The sequence below is a fragment of the Thalassophryne amazonica genome, chromosome 16, assembly GCF_902500255.1.
Source record: "Thalassophryne amazonica chromosome 16, fThaAma1.1, whole genome shotgun sequence".
In the NCBI taxonomy this organism is placed as follows: Eukaryota; Metazoa; Chordata; class Actinopteri; order Batrachoidiformes; family Batrachoididae; genus Thalassophryne; species Thalassophryne amazonica.
Window position 1 is genome coordinate 51,260,917 of NC_047118.1, and position 7,284 is coordinate 51,268,200.

The window sequence follows — 7,284 nt, forward strand, 5'->3', positions numbered from 1 at the left end:
CTCCACCTCTTGTCACACTGAAGCAGGAAAGGTGAGTACTTATCCGAACACTTGGCCTTCCGCTGTCCTGAAAAGTTTATAATGTATCGTCACAAAGATACAGTATCTGTTGCAGAGGTGATTACCTTAAACTCAAGGTGATATCTCGGCACTGAGGTGGAGACGCTGTCCTGCTGATATACCTCCGTACTGAGTGAAGTCAGCTGTGTCCAGTAATGGTGACAGCTGTCATCCTGGCTGCTCTCATCAGGCGGCGGCGCCCTCTGGTGCCTGGAGCCCGCACTCCAGGCAGGGCGCCCTCTGGTGGTGATGGGCCAGCAGTACCTCCTCTTCAGCGGCCCACACACAACAGGACCCCCCCCTCAACGGGCGCCTCCTGGCGCACGACCGGGCTTCTCCGGATGGCGACGGTAAAAGTCGGCCAGGAGGGCCGGGTCCAGGATGAAGCTCCTCTTCACCCAGGAGCGTTCTTCGGGGCCGTACCCCTCCCAGTCCACCAGGTACTGAAGACCCCGGCCCATTCGACGGACATCGAGGAGCCGACGCACGGTCCAAGCCGGTTCCCCGTCGATGATCCGGGCAGGAGGTGGTGCCGGACCCGGGGTGCAGAGGGGTGAGGTGTGATGGGGTTTTATCCGGGAGACGTGAAACACTGGGTGAATCCGCAGTGAGGCCGGAAGCTGAAGCCTCACTGCGGCGGGATTGATGACTTTGAGGACTTTGAAGGGACCGATGTATCGTTCTTGGAGCTTGGGGGAGTCCACTTGAAGGGGAATGTCCTTGGTGGACAACCACACTGCCTGCCCAGGACGATACGTGGGAGCCGGGGCCCGCCGCCGGTCTGCATGTGTCTTCGCCCTCGTCCGGGCCTTCAACAAGGCAGAGCGGGCGGCACGCCACACCCGACGGCACCTCCGTAGGTGGGCCTGGACCGAGGGCACACCGACCTCTCCCTCGACCACCGGAAACAAGGGGGGCTGATACCCCAAGCACACCTCAAACGGGGAGAGGCCGGTGGCAGATGACACTTGGCTGTTGTGAGCGTACTCGATCCAGGCCAGGTGGGTACTCCAGGCCGTCGGGTGCGCGGCTGTCACACAGCGTAGTGTCTGCTCCAATTCCTGATTCGCCCGCTCTGCTTGCCCGTTGGTCTGGGGGTGATACCCAGACGAGAGGCTGACCGTGGCCCCCAGTTCCTGGCAAAAACTCCTCCAGACGTGTGAGGTGAACTGGGGACCGCGATCGGAGACGATGTCTGATGGGATGCCATGCAGACGGACGACGTGGTGGACCAGGAGGTCCGCTGTCTCCTGGGCCGTTGGAAGCTTCGGGAGGGCCACGAAGTGGGCCGCCTTGGAGAAACGGTCCACTATCGTGAAGACGACGGTGTTTCCCTGGGACGGCGGGAGACCCGTGACGAAGTCCAGGCCGATATGGGACCAGGGGCGATGAGGCACGGGCAGTGGCTGTAGCTGCCCTGAGGTCTTCTTGTGGTCAGCCTTGCCCCTGGCGCAGGTGGTACAGGCCTGGATGTAGTCCCGGACGTCGGCCTCCAGGGATGCCCACCAGAAGCGTTGCCGGACGACTGTCACGGTCCTTCGCACCCCTGGGTGACAGGAGAGCTTAGAACCGTGACAGAAGTCCAGGACTGCAGCCCTAGCCTCTGGTGGGACGTATAGTTTGTCCTTTGGTCCGTTTCCGGGGTCCGGGACACGGGTCAGGGCCTCCCGGACGGTCTTCTCCACGTCCCAGGTGAGGGCGGCCACGATAGCGGACTCCGGGATGATGGGATCCGGGGGATCCGACGGTTCCGTTTTGACTTCATCCTCGTGCACCCGGGACAATGCGTCTGATCTTTGATTCTTGGTCCCGGGGCGGTAGGTAATCCGGAAGTCAAAACGGCCAAAGAACAGTGACCAGCGGGCTTGCCTGGGGTTCAGACGCTTAGCGGTCCTGATGTACTCCAGGTTCCGATGGTCAGTGAAAACCGTGAATGGCACGGCTGTTCCCTCCAACAGATGTCTCCACTCTTCGAGGGCCTCTTTCACAGCAAGGAGTTCCCGATTGCCGACGTCATAATTCCGTTCAGCGGGGGTCAACCTGCGAGAGAAATAGGCACACGGGTGAAGGACCTTATCGGTCTTCCCGCTCTGGGAGAGCACCGCTCCTATCCCTGAGTCCGAGGCATCCACTTCAACCACTAACTGGCGGCTAGGATCGGGCTGCACCAGAACTGGTGCAGACGAGAAGCGCCGTTTCAACTCCTTGAACGCGGCCTCGCACCGGTCCGACCAGGTGAAGGGAACTTTTGGAGAGGTCAGGGCTGTCAGGGGGCTAACTACCTGACTGTAGCCCTTAATGAACCTCCTATAGAAATTAGCAAAGCCGAGGAACTGTTGCAGCTTCCTACGGCTTGTGGGTTGGGGCCAATCTCTCACCGCCGCAACCTTGGCCGGATCCGGGGCGACGGAGTTAGAGGAGATGATAAACCCCAGGAAGGACAAAGAAGTGCGGTGGAACTCACACTTCTCGCCCTTCACAAACAGACGGTTCTCCAACAACCGCTGCAGGACCTGACGGACATGCCGGACATGAGTCTCAGGATCCGGGGAAAAGATGAGTATATCGTCTAGATATACGAAGACGAACCGGTGCAGGAAGTCCCGCAAGACATCGTTTACCAACGCTTGGAAGGTCGCGGGAGCATTAGTGAGACCGAACGGCATGACCAGGTACTCAAAATGACCTAAGGGGGTGTTAAATGCCGTCTTCCATTCGTCTCCCTTCCGAATCCGAACCAAATGATACGCATTCCTAAGATCCAGCTTGGTGAAAATCTTGGCTCCATGCAAGGGGGTGAACACTGAATCCAACAAGGGCAACGGGTATCGGTTGCGGACCGTGATCTCGTTCAACCCCCTGTAATCAATGCATGGACGAAGTCCGCCATCTTTTTTACCCACAAAAAAGAAACCTGCGCCCATCGGTGAGGTGGAATTCCGGATCAACCCGGCGGCTAATGAGTCCCGGATGTAGGTCTCCATTGATTCGCGTTCCGGCCGTGAGAGGTTGTACAGCCTACTGGACGGGAACTCACTGCCTGGAACCAAATCAATGGCACAATCGTACGGACGGTGGGGAGGAAGCGTGAGAGCCAGATCCTTGCTGAACACGTCAGCGAGGTCATGGTACTCCGCTGGCACCGCCTTCAGATTGGGCGGGACTCGGACCTCCTCCTTAGCTTGGGAGCCGGGAGGAACCGAGGAACCGAGACACTCCCGATGGCAGGTTTCGCTCCACTGCACCACTACCCCGGACGGCCAATCAATCCGGGGATTGTGCTTAAGCATCCATGGAAACCCTAAAACCACACGGGAGGTGGCCTGAGTCACGAAGAACTCGATCACCTCCCGGTGGTTACCTGACACCACCAGAGTTACTGGAGGTGTCTTATGCGTGATTGGTGGGAGTAGGGAGCCATCTAGTGCTCGAACCTGCACAGGCGAGGTAAGAGCCACCAGAGGGAGCCCTATCTCCCTGGCCCATCTGCTGTCAAGCAGATTCCCCTCAGAGCCCGTGTCCACCAGTGCTGGGGCCTTCAGGGTCGAATCCTCATACAGGATTGTGACTGGGAGTCGTGTAGCAATGTGGGTGTGTCCCACGTGAATGTTTTGGCCCACCCCTGGCCCAGTCTCTAAGGGCGGGCGTTGGAGTTTAACCGCTCGGGGCAGTCGTTTGCCATATGATCACTCGAGCCACAAACATAACAAGCTCCGTGGGCCCGCCTCCTTTGTGCTCCAGGTGCCCTAAATGTTGCCCTGCTCGTGTCCATAGCTTCGTCAGCAGGGGGAGCCGTAAGCGCACGGAGCGCAGGAACAGAGGAGCGTGGGGAGGGCGGAGCTCGATCGGACCCGGAAGGGAGAGGGACGACGCGTGCCTGGCCACGCCCTTCGCCTCGTTCCCGACGGCGTTCTTCTAACCGGTTGTCGAGTCGTATGACTAGATCAATGAGCCCATCTAAATCTCGCGGTTCGTCCTTAGCCACCAGGTGCTCTTTTAGGACCAGAGACAGTCCGTTTACAAAGGCAGCGCGGAGGGCAGTGCTATTCCAGCCGGATCTCGCCGCCGCGATGCGGAAGGCGACTGCATAGGCAGCTGCGCTCCGACGTCCCTGTCGCATGGACAGTAGTGCGGTTGAAGCGGACTCTCCTCTGTTGGGATGATCGAACACCGTTCTGAGCTCCCGTACAAACCCATCGTATGTATGAAGGAGCCGAGAGTTCTGCTCCCAGAGCGCTGTAGCCCAAGCGCGTGCCTCCCCGCGAAGCAGGTTTATCACATAAGCTACTTTGCTAGCATCAGTCGCGTACATCACGGGACGCTGAGCGAAGACGAGCGAACACTGCATAAGAAAGTCCGCGCACGTCTCCACACAGCCTCCGTACGGTTCTGGAGGGCTTATGTATGCTTCTGGGGACGGAGGGAGGGACCGTTGAACGACCAGTGGAACGTTACTTTCGCGCGCAGGGTCCTCGGGAGGGAGAGCCGCAGCGGCGCCCGAAGGGCGTGCCTCCACTTGTGCGGCAAGAGCCTCCACCCTGCGGTTTAGGAGAACGTGTTGCTCGGTCATTAAATCGATCCGAGAGGTGAAAGCGGTGAGGATCCGCTGCAACTCACCGATTACCCCTCCCGAAGCCTCCGCCATGTCTTGGTCTTCCAGTGGCCGTTCAACAGCCGGTGGACGCCCCTCGGGATCCATGACGCTGGCCGAGATATCCTGTTGTGAAAGTGTAGGTACACGGACCCACAACAGGGGGCGCAATGAACGGACAATGGAGAAAAGTAAGAACAAGTTTTACTGTTGTGAAAATAGCACAACTGATACAACAATTAGCAATTTGTAAGCCGAAATCTGCTGGTGTCTTGTGGGCAGGCCCGAAGGTAGGAGACGTCCGTCCTAGTTGAACCGGAACCACCCAGATCTCCTCTGCCACCGAAACCCAGAAGTACTGGAACCGCCAAGTCCCGAATTCCCAGGTGGCCACTGCCTCCGCTCGTCGGATCCGGTACTGCTGGCGGGAAAGAACACAAACACACAGGTTGGGATGCGACCGCACCCAGTAGATGAGAGGGGCAAAGCCGCCTCCACCTCTTGTCACACTGAAGCAGGAAAGGTGAGTACTTATCCGAACACTTGGCCTTCCGCTGTCCTGAAAAGTTTATAATGTATCGTCACAAAGATACAGTATCTGTTGCAGAGGTGATTACCTTAAACTCAAGGTGATATCTCGGCACTGAGGTGGAGACGCTGTCCTGCTGATATACCTCCGTACTGAGTGAAGTCAGCTGTGTCCAGTAATGGTGACAGCTGTCATCCTGGCTGCTCTCATCAGGCGGCGGCGCCCTCTGGTGCCTGGAGCCCGCACTCCAGGCAGGGCGCCCTCTGGTGGTGATGGGCCAGCAGTACCTCCTCTTCAGCGGCCCACACACAACACAGATGATCAGTTAGCTGTTTTACAACTACCCTTTCAAGAATTTTTGAGAGAAAAGGAAGGTTGGAGATTGGCCTATAATTAGCTAAGATAGCTGGGTCAAGTGATGGCTTTTTAAGTAATGGTTTAATTACTGCCACCTTAAAAGCCTGTGGTACATAGCCAACTAACAAAGATAGATTGATCATATTTAAGATCGAAGCATTAAATAATGGTAGGGCTTCCTTCAGCATCCTGGTAGGAATGGGGTCTAATAAACATGTTGATGGTTTGGATGAAGTAACTAATGAAAATAACTCAGACAGAACAATCGGAGAGAAAGAGTCTAACCAAATACCGGCATCACTGAAAGCAGCCAAAGATAACGATACGTCTTTGGGATGGTTATGAGTAATTTTTTCTCTAATAGTTAAAATTTTGTTAGCAAAGAAAGTCATGAAGTCATTACTAGTTAAAGTTAATGGAATACTCAGCTCAATAGAGCTCTGACTCTTTGTCAGCCTGGCTACAGTGCTGAAAAGAAACCTGGGGTTGTTCTTATTTTCTTCAATTAGTGATGAGGCTAAGTGAAGATCTTCTAAATTAGTGAGATGCCATTTCCTCTCCAACTTACGGGTTATCTGCTTTAAGCTACGAGTTTGTGAGTTATACCACGGAGTCAGGCACTTCTGATTTAAAGCTCTCTTTTTCAGAGGAGCTACAGCATCCAAAGTTGTCTTCAATGAGGATGTAAAACTATTGACGAGATACTCTATCTCACTTACAGAGTTTAGGTAGCTACTCTGCACTGTGTTGGTATATGGCATTAGAGAACATAAAGAAGGACTCATATCCTTAAACCTAGTTGCAGCGCTTTCTGAAAGACTTCTAGTGTAATGAAACTTATTCCCCACTGCTGGGTAGTCCATCAGAGTAAATGTAAATGTTATTAAGAAATGATCAGACAGAAGGGAGTTTTCAGGGAATACTGTTAAGTCTTCTATTTCCATACCATAAGTCAGAACAAGATCTAAGATATGATTAAAGTGGTGGGTGGACTCATTTACATTTTGAGCAAAGCCAATAGAGTCTAATAATAGATTAAATGCAGTGTTGAGGCTGTCATTCTCAGCATCTGTGTGGATGTTAAAATCGTCCCCACTATAGTTATCTTATCTGAGCTAAGCACTAAGTCAGACAAAAGGTCTGAAAATTCACAGAGAAACTCACAGTAACGACCAGGTGGACGATAGATAATAACAAATAAAACTGGTTTTTGAGACTTCCAATTTGGATGGACAAGACTAAGAGTCAAGCTTTCAAATGAATTAAAGCTCTGTCAGGGTTTTTGATTAATTAATAAGCTGGAATGGAAGATTGCTGCTAATCCTCCGCCTCGGCCCGTGCTACGAGCATTCTGACAGTTAGTGTGACTCGGGGGTGTTGACTCATTTAAACTAACATATTCATCCTGCTGTAACCAGGTTTCTGTAAGGCAGAATAAATCAATATGTTGATCAATTATTATATCATTTACAAAGGGACTTAGAAGAGAGAGACCTAATGTTTAATAGACCACATTTAACTGTTTTAGTCTGTGGTGCAGTTGAAGGTGCTATATTATTTTTTCTTTTTGAATTTTTATGCTTAAATAGATTTTTGCTGGTTATTGGTAGTCTGGGAGCAGGCACCGTCTCTACGGGGATGGGGTAATGAGGGGATGGCAGGGGGAGAGAAGCTGCAGAGAGGTGTGTAAGACTACAACTCTGCTTCCTGGTCCCAACCCTGGATAGTCACGGTTTGGAGGATTTAA